The 13,983-nt window shown below is 40.1% G+C and overlaps 1 protein-coding gene and 1 non-coding gene across 2 annotated transcripts in view; both read right to left on the reverse strand.

The window, feature by feature from the left end:
* Positions 1-13,983, reverse strand: part of ZNF609 (zinc finger protein 609) — a 201,783-nt gene that overhangs the window by 34,000 nt on the left and 153,800 nt on the right.
* On the reverse strand, positions 1,026-1,153 carry LOC112448615 (small nucleolar RNA SNORA19). Its single transcript, XR_003036998.1, has one exon. It is a non-coding gene; the product is annotated as a small nucleolar RNA SNORA19 (small nucleolar RNA).

The following is a 13,983-nucleotide window of genomic DNA, read 5'->3' on the forward strand; positions in this document are numbered from 1 at the left end:
ATAAACTGTGGAACATTCTGAAAAAGATGGGAATACCAGACCACCTGACCTGCCTCTTGAGAAACCTATATGCAGGTCAGGAAGCAACAGTTAGAACTGGACATGGAACAAAAGACTGGTTCCAAATAGGAAAAGGAGTACATCAAGGCTATATATTGTCACCCTGCTTATTTAACTTATATGCAGAGTACATCATGAGAAACGCTGGGCTGGAAGAAGCACAAGCTGGAATCAAGATTGCCGAGAGAAATATCAATAATCTCAGATATGCAGATGACACCACCCTATGGCAGAAAGTGAAGAGGAACTGAAGAGCCTCTTGATGAAAGTGAAAGAGCAGAGTGAGAGAGTTGGCTTAAAGCTCAACAGTCAGAAAACTAAGATCATGGCATCTGGTCCCATCACTTCATGGGAAATAGATGGGGAAACAGTGTCAGACTTTATTTTTCTGGGCTCCAAAACCACTGCAGATGGTGACTGCAGCCATGAAATTAAAAGACGCTTACTCCTTGGAAGTAACCTAGATAGCATACTCAAAAGCAGAGACATTACTTTGCCAACATAGGTCCGTCTAGTCAAGGCTATGGTTTTTCCTGTGGTCATGTATGGATGTGAGAGTTGGACTATGAAGAAAGCTGAGTGCCGAAGAATTGATGCTTTTGAACTGTGGTGTTGGAGAAGACTCTTGAGAGTCCCTTGGACTGCAAGGAGATCCAACCAGTCCATTCTGAAGGAGATCAGCCCTGGGATTTCTTTGGAAGGAATGATGCTAAAGCTGAAACTCCAGTACTTTGGCCACCTCATGCGAAGAGTTGACTCACTGGAAAAGACTCTGATGCTGGGAGGGATTGGGGGCAGGAGGAGAAGGGGACGACAGAGGATGAGATGGCTGGATGGCATCACCGACTCGATGGATATGAGTTTGAGTGAACTCCGGGAGTTGGTGATGGACAGGGAGGCCTAGCGTGCTGTGATTCATGGGGTCACAAAGAGTTGGACATGACTGAGCGACTGAACTGAACTGAACTGAACTGAAGGTGACTGACAGCAATGGGTAAATTAAGTCATGCTGCTAATTTATCTCCAAAGGTTTATTTAACACATCAGAAATATTTTTTCTCTTAACATGAAGAAAAATCAATGAAGTGTGCACAAATTTATGGTATTAAAATGTAGTATAAAGATTTAGATTTTCTTTCTGAGCAACAAATACAAGGAAAGGGGGTCTTAAATTTCTGATGCTTCACTTAAAGTTAAAATTCTACTTCTTCAAAATCACCTTAGGGTTAAACACTGTAGAAACCCAACATGTTTTTATTACATTGGGTTCATATTTAAAAGCAAATATCTGAATTTCTCCAACCAATCAAAACCGCAGTCAGTTCAAATTCTTGCCTTTTACTTATGTCCTGCTGTCAGACAAAATCTGTTGTAAGTTTGGCAATAAGTATCCATCTTCCCCTCCCATCTATGAGATGAACCATCAGTAGTATCCTAGACCTTAACCATCATCACATACTGAATATGCCCATTGAATTAAGATTTAGACTCCAATTTAATCTCCTAACTTTGTTGAAGAGGCTTCCCAAATCCTAAATGATACAAAAGGATGCTTAGTCCCACATAAAATGGGTTAAATGCTTTGTTGCTTTCTTTGATTTTTTTTTAAATTTTTGGTGGGGGAGGTGGCGTGTACATTATTTCTGTGAAGGCTTGATGGCTTTCAAGATAATAGTTCCCACTTACTGTGTTTAAGAGCCTTCCATGTATTATCTTATATTTAATCCTCTCAACAACCCCCAAAATATTATCATTCCCATTGTACAGATGAAGAAATGGAAGCTTAGAGCAATTTGTTCCAATGTAACATAGCTAAACAAGATGCAAAGCCAGGATCTGAGTCCAAATCAGTCTGGCTCTAAACTAGAGCCTGTATTTTTAACTATGTTGTCTCGCAAGATGAGGATATACTTTTTTGGTTCTCAGTAGCTCACATTTCCAGGTGTAAGACACTAAATAGTCCATGTACTGTACTTGAGAATAAAATTGTGGACTGGAGTGAAAGACATCAACACTTACAGGTTTATTTTTGGCTGAGAAGCAGCTCATTGATTTTATGTTTGACCTCTCTCTACCAGAAAATAAATAGAAGCAGCAATAAAAACTGCATATTGGTGGCAAAGAGAAAAATATATGGAGCAGAAGAGGCAAGAAGCAAAAAGAAAATGTCAAAGTAAGCAAAAGGCACCAAGAGGATAGAAATAGAAAAAAGAACAGGAGATAGAAACTCAAAAGTCCCAAGCTGCAAGGTTATCATGAAACACATACAGTCATCCCTCAGTATCTGCAGGGGATTGGTTCTAGAATACCTCCTACCCCTTGCCCAGTACTAAAATCTGAGAATACTCAAGTCCCTAATATAAAATAGCACAATATTTGCATATAACCAATGTACATCCTTTCATATATATTAAATCATCACTAGAGTACTTATAATACTTAATACAATGTAAAAGCAATGTAAACAGTTGTAAATAAAATGCTAGCAGTTCCCAGTGAGTGGCAAATTCAAGTTTTGCTTTTCAGAATTTTTTTTTTTCTGAAGATTTTTGTTTCATGCTCGGTTGAATCTGTGGATTCAGAACCTTTGCATAGGGAGGGCCATGCAAAGGGACCCTTTGCAAAGGAAACTGTGTTCCCTTTGTCTACGAGTATTTTATTGATGACACGAGAAATGAAGCTCAGTTCTTAAAGAGCTGCAAATTCTCATGTCTTGGGCTTCCCAGGTAGTGCTAGTGGTAAGGAACCCGTCTGCCAATGCAAGAGACACAGGAGACATGGGTTTGATCCAACTGTGAACATCCGCTGGATTACAGAAAAAGCAAGGGAATTAAAAAATCTACTTCTGCTTCATTGACTACACTAAAGCCTTTGACTATGTGGATCACAACAAACTGTGGAAAATTCTTAAAGAGATGGGAATACCAGACCACCTTAGCTGTCTCCTGAGAGACCTGTATGTAGGTCAAGAAGCAAACAGAACCAGACATGGAACAACGGACTGGTTCAAAATTAGGAAAGGAATACGTTATGGCTGTATACTGTCACCCTGTTTATTTAACTTACATGCAGAATACACCATGCGAAATGCTAGGCTGGATGAATCACAAGCTGGAATCAAGACTTCTAGGAGAAATATGAACAACAAGAGAATATGCAGATGATACCACTCTAATGGCAGAAAGTGAAGAGGAACTAAAGGGCCTCTTGATGAAAGTGAAAAAGGAGAGCTGGCTTAAAAACTGGCTTAAAACTCAACATTCAAAGAAGATCATGGCATCTGGTCCCATCACTTCATGGCAAATAGATGGGGAAAAAGTGGAAACAGTGACAGATTTTATTTTCTTGGGCTCCAAAATCACTGCAGATGGTGACTGCAGCCATGAAATTAAAAAATGCTTGCTCCCTGGAAGTAAAGCTATGACAAACCTAGACAGCATTTTAAAAAGCAGAGACAACTCTTTGCTGACAAAGGTCCATATAGTCAAAGCTATGGTTTTTTCCAGTAGTCATGTATGGATGTGAGAGTTGGACCATAAAGAAGGCTGAGCCCCAAAGAATTGATGCTTTTGAACTGTGGTGCTGGAGAAGACTCACGAGAATCTCTTGGACTTCAAGAAGATCAAACCAGTCTATCCTAAAGGAAATCAACCCCGAATACTCACTGGAAGGACTGATGCTAAAGCTGAAGCTCCAATAGTCTGGCCACAAGAGCAGACTCCTTAGAAAAGACCCTGATACTGGGAAAGATTGAGGGCAAGAGGAGAAGAGGAAGACAGAGGATGAGATGGTTGGATGGCATCAGTGACTCAATGGACATGAGTTTGAGCAAATTTGGGGAGACAGTGAAGGATGTGGAAGCCTGGCGTGCTGCAATCCATGGGGGTCACAAAAAGTTGGACATGTCTTAGCAACTGAACAACAAATGAACAACAACTTACCTAAATCAATCATGATACATCCTTAACATGGAATAATGTGTAGCTATTTAAAATGTTATAGCAGACCATTTAATGTTACAGGAAAATGCTCATGGTATTTTCCTCTATAAACAAAAAAGACTACAAATATAGAGAGATGGGCACCAATTTGTTAAAAGAAGTATATGAATAACATAACATAATTATAATAGTGGCTTTATCTCTGGATGATTTATGACTTTCTTCTTTGCAATTTAGGATTTCTCCTTTTTCTTTGATTCCCAAATTGCCAACAATAAAAAGCTGTTACTTCGTGATAGGAACCATCATCACTATTATTTTCAAAACTTTTTCATCAACTGAAACAGAAACGCTGTAACTTGTATTCCCTCTGCCCCCTAGCTCCTAGTAACTCTATTCTCTCCTTTTGGTTTCTATAAATTTGCCTATTCTAGATACCTCATCTAAGTGAAATAATACATTTACTTTTTTCTGTCTGGCTTATTTCACTTGGCAAAATATCGTCAAGGCTTACACACATTGTAACATGTATCATAATTTCATTCCTTTCTATTGCTATTCCACTGTAAGTATATACCACATTTTGTTTATATATTCATCTGCTGATGGACACTGGATTGTTTTCATCTTTTGGCTATTGTGAATAATGCTGCTATGAATATTCCTGTGTACAAGTTTTGTTTAAATATCTGTTTTCAATTCTTTTGGGTGCATACCTACCTAAGAACAGAATTCCTAGATCACTTGTTAATTCTATGTTTACCTTTTTGAGGGACCACCAAACTGTTTTCCACAAAGGCTGCAACACTGTATGTTCTCACCTGCGGTCCACAAAGGTCCCAACTTCTCCACACCCTCTCCAACACTTATTTTCATTTTAAAAGTACAGTCATTCTAGTGGGGTATGAAGTGGTATATCACTGTGGCTTTGATTTGTATTTCTCTTATTAATTATGCTGAGCATCTTTTCAAGTGCTTATTGGTCAGGTGGCAAAACATCTATTCAAGTCCTTTGCTCAGTTTTGATTGTTGCTTTTCTTGTTTGTTTGCTTTTTGGCCACCCCATGCAGCACGTAGGATCTTCCCTGACCAGGGATTGAAACCATGACCCCTGCAATGGGAGCACAGTCTTAATCACTGGACTGCCAGGGAAGTCCTTTTACTCTGAATTTGGTTGTTCCGTTCTTTTGGTTGTTGCTATTGTTGAGATGCAGGAGTTTTTATATACTCTGGATATTAATTATCAGGTATATTATTTGCAAATATTTTTCCCATTTTGTGAGTTGTCTTTTTTCATTATCTTGATAGTGTCTTTTGATGAGCAAAATGTTTTAATTTCATGAAATTCAATTTATCTATTTTTTCTTTTTTTGCCCTGTGCTTTTGGTGTCATATCCAAGGATCAAAGCATCACTTTTTAAATCATTTTTAAAAATGTAATTTTAAAAAACATCAGGGGGAAAAAGTAGTTGCTAATAGTGGGGTAGAAAATGTAGGAGGAAGTATAGTTTACTTTCTCTCATTCTGAATACAAAGCACAGCATAACACAGCTTAAAACAAAGACTGTTTTAAGGATCCAGATCCCTCCTTTTCCTAGAACATGACCTGGTAGAGGAGCTCTTGGTCCAAAGGTGCGTATAAACGCCTCTCTACCTCATGAATCAACTATACCTCAATAAATGAAAACAGTTCAGAACAACATTAAAATGTTTGGGGGAATATTGTGAAAATCACCATAAGAATTACTTCTTGTAAAAAAAAAAGATTAGACTGGATCAAGGGCTTGTCAATTTGTCTCACCAACTACAGATAGCATGTCAGACCTTTGTTCAGTGTCCACTTCGGACTTAAAAGCTAGTAAGCATTTGGCAACAGCCCTTTGGTATCAAATGATTTTATACATTTTATGCAATTTACAATTGATCCCCAAGACTCACATCTCAAGAGAAGCTCTGGTAAAAAGATTTACTCCTGGGTGTGTGAACACTAGTCCTGTTATTTAAAACAAAACAAACCTGTTTCTTTGTTAGTCTCTTCTTTAAAAAGCTTGTCACCTTAGAAAAAGAGCTAAACCTAATGGGAATGGTTAATAATAAACACTAATGGTTGTCGCTGACATTTTTTACATTGGTGCCAAATTGTTGTTCAATTTAGTCCTATCTGGGCTTCCCTGATAGCTCAGTTGGTACAGAATCCACCTGAAATGCAGGAGACCCCTGGTTTGATCCCTGGGTCGGGAAGATCCGCTGGAGAAGGGAAAGGCTACCCACTCCAGTATTCTGGCCTGGAGAATTCCATGGACTGCATAGTTCATGGGGTCGCAAAGAGACACGACTGAGCAACTTTCACTTCACTTCACTTAGTCCTGTCCTATAGAAGCTGAGTATGCTTTTCAGCTGTGCTCTTTGCATTCCTGGTAAAGTCCTCCTTACCCTTCCCAAGCCTCTTATCTGGGCCAATGGTAAACAATCAGTATATATAGCCACCACTAAATAATCAAGAGCCTACTAATGGGCTCTGTGTAGTCCAAGTTCTTTCTAAAGGGGAAAGACAGACATGTTTGTCTACTAATGTTAGGAGGGAAATGCATCTGTGGCAAATCTCAGCTCCCAGTCAACACTAGTTTCAGGTCTTCTAGTCCTCTCTAGCGACACAGATAAGAGAAAGAGATCATAAGAAAGTCAGTAAGTCACAGCTTCTGGAAGCCTGTAAGCACACCTGCAGTTGGCCAGCAGCAGTGTAGTACAGGAAAGTGGCTAGCAGGGAGTTACAAGGGGATGCTGGTGAGGAAGGCTGGTTTGAAACTCTGGGTACTACTACCTCCATGGAAGCCTCAACTAGGGGAATGGAGGAATCGCTCACTTCCCATAGCTTATCTCTGGTACATTAATGAATAATATTTAATCTTGCCAAGTGATAAGAGATTATGCAAATTTATGAGGACTGTTTCTTCCATGACAAAAGTTCAAATCACAGATGCAGAGAAAGGGTGAATATAATCAGAAATTCACAAGAGTGAACAGCATTCAGAAATTCTGAAAAGGCCAGGGAAAATTAGGACCATCTGTGTTTCATCTACCAACTAAGATTTTTTTCCCTGTAAGTTGGTTATTACCTGAAAACCACTTTTTTATGGGTTTGCTATGTAGTAACATCAGGAACTTTGGTAAAGAGTGTCATATTTCAAGGAAAACTCTAGTCCCAAATCTGTCTACTGCAGTGAAAATTATTAGAAAGAATGTTTTGCTATCTATAAATTCTATGTCTTATCAAGCCTCATGCAGGCAGAACTTAAAATCAGCTTAACAGCAACATTTCCAGGTTTTTATCTCACTTATCCTAGGAATTTATCTTCAAGTCATAGATTTGACTGTAGGGAAGGATCAAATCATGTATGGATCTTTTAAAACCAGAAACCCAAAGGCAGAAATGTGGTTATTATTCCTTTAAAGAGAACATCTGAATACTTTCAAAGAGAATCTACACTTTCCAGGAGCCCTTTACTAACATTCTAAGTAGAAATCTGTTAAGTTATCCAATAGAGCAATTTGGGATGAAGTCTTCTGCAGAAGTGTTTGAAACCTATGGAGCGGTGGTTCCCAGCTTGCTGCACATTGGATGTACCTGGAGATCTTTAAAAAAATATTGACACCTGGTTCGCACCTACAGTCATTCTGATTTCATTTAACTCGGTGAGACCTCAGCATCAGGGCTTTTTAAGTCCCTGCCCCCACATTCTAATGGGCAGCAAAGGTGTTCTAGGCATGACAGAAAACAAATATCCTAAACCCTTATTTCTGGGATCCTCTGGGGCAGAATGAGCCAAACAAAGTACAAAGGTAATACCCATCAGCCGGGAACCCTTTTCACATGACTATGGTGTTTTCTTTTTTTTTTTCTTTTTTTTTTTGACTATGGTGTTTTCTCTCCACAGAAATTCAAGTAAAATAATAGAGACCAGCTGAAACCATTATCAGGCAAGTACCAATTAGGGTAGTAGGTGAGGTAGATCTGATGCTAAAACTCTAAGCAGGAAAACTATATTCAAGTATACGTTAGAGGTGTAAGGCCAAAGTGGAACATCCACCCAGTGTAATCCACTCCACCCCCAGACCATGGGGACCAAGAGGTTGAGGAGGAAAGCTAAAGATCTAACAGTTCCTCCTCCCACCTACAAGTTCCCACACCATGGAAACTGTCTAAGTATAACAGAGGCTGCTTCACCACACCCTTAAATCTCACACCCTCCCTTTCGTCTTGGTAAGGCAACCACACTGTATACCCAGTGGGTATACAGAGAGAGGTGGCTCAGAGAGACCATCACGCCTTTGGTTGTCCATCTGAAGTCTTTATCTGAAAACCTCTGGGTCTAAGAAGGAAGGTATCATCTCAGTGGGACAGTTTTGAGGAAATACTTGCCTGGGGTTGAGATGGAATCACACCTGGCCACAGTTTTACTGCTTTTAAGACCTTGTAGGAAGAATCAAGATAAGAACATAGCTAGGGGATAGCCTACAAGAGGTACTTTTCCTTTCAGCCCTCTTCAGCTAGAGGTTGAGAGAGGTAAGTAGCTGCTGAAGCTTCTTTGTCTTGCTGGTAATCTCCACTTGGCATTTTCACGGTTTGTTAACAGAGCAGAACTGAACCACATTGTGGCTCTCAGAGCCAAGGAGGGGAGGAGGGGAAAGTAATGTAGCAGAGGAACAGCTGGGATCATGGGGTGGATGCTCTTCTGCCCAGACTGGCTTGGGAAGCAATGCCTCTCATTAGTATGTGCAGTTCTAGATTTCCTTCCTTTCTCTAACTTGTGACAAAAATTATTCTGAAATTTTCGATGGCCTCTGTTATGGGCTGAATTGTGTCCCCATCAGCCCAAAAAAAGGTTGACTACTGAAGTCTGAACTCCCAGTACTTCAGACTGTGACCTTATTTTGAAACAGGGTCCTTACAGAGATAATCAAATTTCAATGAGGTTATTTAAATGGGCTCTAATCCAATATGACTGGTGTCCTAATAAAAAGGATAAATTTGGACATAGTGACAGATGCACTCAGAAAGAAGAAAATGTGAAGGCACACAGGGAACAGAAAGCCATGTGAGGGACTTCCTGGTGGGCCAGTGGTTAAGACTCCACACTTCCAGTGCTTCCACTGCAGGGGGTTCGAGTTCAATCCCTGGTCTGGGAACTAAGATCCCACATGCCATGGTGTGGCAAAAAAACAAAGAAAAGAAAAGAAAGCCATGTAACTGGAGTGATGGCACCTACAAGCCAAGGGACACCAAGGATTGCTGGCAAACACCAGATGCCAGAAGAAGCAAGGCAAGACTCTCCCCTTGAACTGTCAGAGAGAGCACAGCTCTGCCAACACCTGAATTTCTGACTTCTAGCCTCCAGAACCATGAGACGATAAATCTGTCATTTTAAGTCACCCAACTTTTGGCACGTTGTTATGGCAGCCCACCAACAGCAGAGTGGTATTGATTAAACAGGTCAGATTTTACTTTAACTAGCTTCAGTGAATTACTGCCACTAGCCAAGGAGATTATAGTCCAGGTCAGCAGTTCACCAACAAGGTAGGTGGAGAACAGTGGTGATGGCAGCAAATCATAAATCTTGGGAACTGTTTCACAATAAACATGCCCAAGCTCCATCCTGAACCTGATGATTCAGAATATGAGCATGGGGGAGGGGTGGGGAGGGTAGCTAACATGTATTTTAAACAATCTCCTCAAGTGATATCACTGACTTTCTCTGATTTTGCACCACCTGCCAACTGAGTAATACTAAGCTTAAATAAAAGGATAAAACTTTAGGTCTTCCCCTAAATTGATCTGTAGATTCAATGTAATTCCAATCAAAATTCTCAACAGGTTCCCCCCTGACCCAAGTAAAAGTTCACAAGCTGATCCTAAAATTTATATGGAAATACCAAAGGCCAAGGACAGCCAAGGCAATCCTGAAGTACCATAAAGTTGGAGGATTTACACTACTAGATAGCAAGACGTATGAAGTTATAGTCATTTAGACAGGGTAGCACTGACACAGACTAGACAAATGGATGACCAGAACAGAAGAGAGAGCCTAGAAATAAATCCACTTATATATCAGTTGATTTATGACTTATGTGACACTGAAGTTCAGTGGGGGAAAGGATGGTCTTTTCAGTAAGGTGCTAGGTCAGTTAGGTATCCATATGAAAAAAACAGAATCTTGGCTCCTTATTCACACCCTAAACAAAAATCAAATTCAGATACATTACAGATCTAAAGGGGAAAAGAAAAACAATAAAATTTCAGGAAAAAAAAGGAGAATATCTTCATTATTTTGGGAAAGGCAAAGTTTTCTTAAACAGGACATAAAAAGCATTAACTAAAAAAAAAAAAATGAAACCAAAAAAACTAGCCTTTATACAGAGAACTTCCATTCATGAAAAGGTACCATTAAGAGAAAATACAGGAAACAGGAGAAGATATTTATGATATGTACATCGAACAAAGGACTCCAAACCATACTATAAAGAGAACTCCTAACAAATCAGTAAGAAGAAAACATACAGCCCAATTCAAAAATAGATAAAAGATTTGAACATGTACTTCACAAAATGGGATTTCCAAATGTCCAATAAGTATATGCTTAATTTCATGACTTATCATGGAGATGCAAATTAATACTATAGTGAGATACCATTACCCATCAACCAGAATGGCTAAAATGAAAAAGACATAATGTCAAGTGTTGACAAGGATACAGAGCAACCAGGATTCTAATTGGAAGTAGGAGTTATAAATTGGTTCAGACACTTTGGGAAATTGGCAACATCTATTAAAACTGATCATATGTTTACCTTATGACCTAGGAATTTCATTCCTAAATATATACAGAATAGAAATGTGTACATATATTCCCCCAAAAGACATGTACAAAAATTTTCACAGCAACACTTTTCATAATAGCTCCAAACTGAAAACAACCCAATGTCCATCAACAACTGAGTAAATAAGTAGTGTTATATTCACACTATATTCACGAAATACTGTTAAAAAAAAAGAGAGAATAAACAAAGTACAACTACATGCAACAACATGATGAATTTCACCGGCATAATGCTGAACAGCTACAAGGATATACAAACACACAAGTAAGTACATATTCTATTTAGGTTCAAAATGGGTAACACTATCTTGAAAACTCAAGGACCTGTATAATACTTTTATTTATATTATTGTTGAATAAGATCTATTAACATAAAAACAAAGACTTGGGGTTTGTGACTCCTGTAGGTCAGTGCCAGGATCAGCTGGAATGCAGACTAATTTTACCCTTTAGGCAGTCTGTCCAGCCTCCAGTGTGGCAGACCAGTCTGGAATCTAAAGCAGCAGCATGTGAGGGTGGGGGTGGGGTTCCCACTTTCTTTCTCCATATTGATACTTGATTTTGGTAGATTTAAAAAATACAACAATTCAAAGGAACACAGTAAAAGCTAAAAAGCAGAGGCGAGTTTGCTAAATGGGAAGATGCACTGTGTTCCAAGTGTACTGAATGAAATAGGAAAAATTTCAAAAGATGGGAATAATCAGAGTCAAATAAGGAGAAAGCAGGTTGTTCACTGAATTAGTTCAGGGTTAAAACTTTCATTTGATTATGAACTCAATGGGGGTAGAAAATTATTTGATAGCAGTCTTTCAGGCTTTTTCGAGACATCCTTAAGAAAATAGAGTACAACTTGTGGGAGGGGAACTGCTCAATTTCTCACCATAGCCTTTTTGTCATAGACCTTGTTGCTATGGAGAAGGCCATGAAGGCAGCAACTGAGGGAAATAAAGGATCTGGCAGCAGTAAGCACAGGGACAGTGGTTTAAACAGAAATTCCTTATGTAATTAGCAAGTAGCAGCGCCTATAAATGACACACTTTCCATTTTTTCTTAACCCCTAACCCTCTAAAAGTACATGGGCCTGGCTTGCCACTATAATTTCAGAGGAGCCTAAATGGGCCTAACAAAGCCCAAGCCTGGCAGACAAAACACATGGCCATTTAGCAGGGCTGCCTCATGCCAGGGGGAAGCATCTACCTACCTACCCTATCCTGGGGAAATTATCTCCAGCTGCCTAAATTACAAAGTTGATGCCCTATGATTTCTTTGTTCTGAAAAGCCTAAGGGAGATGGGATAATGAAGTAGCAGAAGAGGTAGAGAACAGCCTCTCGTTTCACAGAGTAGTCAAGAGACAGAGAGGGGGTGCGAGGCGAGAGAGAGAAAGAATATGAGAATCTCACTGGTGTCATTAAGAGGCAGCAGCAGCGACCTGCAAGCAAAGCTCTGTCTAAACTGGTCTGAAACTACTGCTGTGGGAGAAAAAGGCTAGTTGCCAAGTTTGTTAACAGCTTCTGCCCATCATAGTTACAGCGGCTTTAACAATCAGGGCAGGGCCAGGACCTGTTTTGAGCAGCACTGTTAGCACTGAAACAGGAGGGTACAACGACATCTTCAGCAGATCTCGCCACAACCAATGATGAACAAAGACAATCCCTCTTCTGTTCCACACAAATGATCAGAGAATCATAAATATCAGAACAGAAAGGACCACAGAGCTATGCAGTCCACCCTCTTCATTTTACAAATGAGCAAACTAAATCCCAGACCAGTTAAATAACCTCATCAACAGGACAAGAAAATGTGAAGGTCTCTAACAGGGTCCTTCTCCCTTGGAATCATACGTCAAAGCTGAATTAGCTGGGGACAGTGATCAGCCCCCCACTTTAGACCAGAACTATATTTACTGCCTAGGTATCACTTACCAAGGTTTACACAGAAGTATCAGGAACTAAACTGTTAAAGGATAGCATTAGTAACAACATGGGTCTTTTTTTCAGCCCATCTGAGAAGCTTTTGTTACTGAAATATCAAAAGAATCTCATTTGAAATAACTCTTACCTATCTGGCAAGCCCAAATCCTGGCCACCTTGTTGCCTGATTGTCCTTTGCTGGCGGGCAGGGAGGAGGTAGGTAAGAGTGCACAAAAGAATCTCTCTGTTTGGAGATTAGTTTATTTTGCAATTTGCAAAATGCAACTCAAAAAATAGTCTGTAACTGAAATTTTTCCTTAGGGCTTTGGGATTCAAATACATGACAGTGGACAGATAACATGATCCCATCAGGGTGTACAAACATGTAACTGCCCTAAAGCATCCCCTAGGAGTAAACTGCTAGGTGGGAAGAATGTGCTGGCTGTTGCTTTGCTGTATAGGAGGCGCTGGGAGAAAGTTAAGTATTGATTTCCCTAATGTTTCCTTTGTGTGTCTGCTGTTGCCATGTGGTGGTCTGTTGCTATGAAGATCTGTGGTGCCAGACAATGGCTGCTAGACTCTTTATGACTGTGCTATGGGTACAGCTGATTCTGCAGGAGTCAGGCTGGTAAGCAACTGGCTAAGCAGTGGAGAAACCCCGGTCACTGTGAACCATCTCTCTCTAGGTAAGTGCTGCCCGAGGCGAGGCTGAAGGTGAAAGAGTATTAATCAAGCTAAGGAAAAAGAACAATCAGAGGCGATTTTGAGACCCATCTTAACTTTTCAGCGTGCTTGTGCTTAGTCTCTCAGTCGTGTCCAACTCTCTGTGACCCCATGGACTGTAGCCACCAGGCTCCTCTTTCCATGGGGATTCTCCGGGTAAGAATACTGGAGTGGATTGCCATGCCCTCCTCCAGGGGATCTTCCTAACCCAGGGATCGAACCCAGGTCTCCTTCATTGCAGGCGAATTCTTTATCATCTGGACTACCAGAGAAGCCCAAGAATACTGGAGTGGGTAGCCGTTCCCACAGGGCATCTTTCTGACCCAAGAATCGAACCAGCGTCTCCTGCATTGCAGGCAGATTCTTTACCAGCTGAGCTATCAAGGAAGCCCCAACTTTTCAGTACAAATATCTAAAATTAGATTATTTCACAGTTCACATACATACTTTCTTATATCAGAATCACAGAGTAA

This window comes from Bos taurus, chromosome 10 (assembly GCF_002263795.3).
Source record: "Bos taurus isolate L1 Dominette 01449 registration number 42190680 breed Hereford chromosome 10, ARS-UCD2.0, whole genome shotgun sequence".
Classification (NCBI taxonomy): Eukaryota; Metazoa; Chordata; class Mammalia; order Artiodactyla; family Bovidae; genus Bos; species Bos taurus.